This window comes from Cucurbita moschata, unplaced genomic scaffold (genome assembly GCF_002738365.1).
Source record: "Cucurbita moschata cultivar Rifu unplaced genomic scaffold, Cmos_1.0 Cmo_Scf00002, whole genome shotgun sequence".
NCBI lineage: Eukaryota > Viridiplantae > Streptophyta > Magnoliopsida > Cucurbitales > Cucurbitaceae > Cucurbita > Cucurbita moschata.
Window position 1 is genome coordinate 6778709 of NW_019268518.1, and position 645 is coordinate 6779353.

Sequence of the window (645 nt, forward strand, 5' to 3'; positions counted from 1 at the left end):
AAATTCTTTTTTTTTTTTTTTTTTTTTGTAAAGTTCTTTTCACAAAAGTTTTTCTCTTTTTGTTGTCGGAATTGTTTTAAATGTCTTTAAATGCTCGGTGAAATGTTGTCGTGTTGATGTAGAGATCGAGGTGTTTGGTTCATTACAAGTGATAACAACTAGTTCATTGACACTACTCCAAATGCATATGCATAGTGGTCTACTAAAATTTACAATAACAAACTGACTATAATTTGTTCAAAATCAAATCATTGAAAACCTCTATCCTTTTGTTTTTGAAAAATTTCGTTCAGTATAAAGGTCAAGAAAAGCTTGATTTGTGACTAATAGTATACTAATATCAACTGATATATTGAAATTTTGAAGAAATTAATCTATCTAGTTAAGATATCATATCCTCGATCAAATGGCTAGAGATTTGAATTTTTTATCTCCACACCCTGAACTTAGAAAAGAATAAATTTTTTCATTTAACTTTAGATTTAACACGACAAAGATGTCCTATTTATCAAAAGTATACGTCTGTCTTATGGTACATAACAAATACGTTCAAAAGGCGCCTTTAAGAACAAGGGGCAACTTTCTTAACAGCAGCAGAAACAACACCAACAAAAAAAAAAAAAAAAAAAAAAAAAAAAAAAAAAA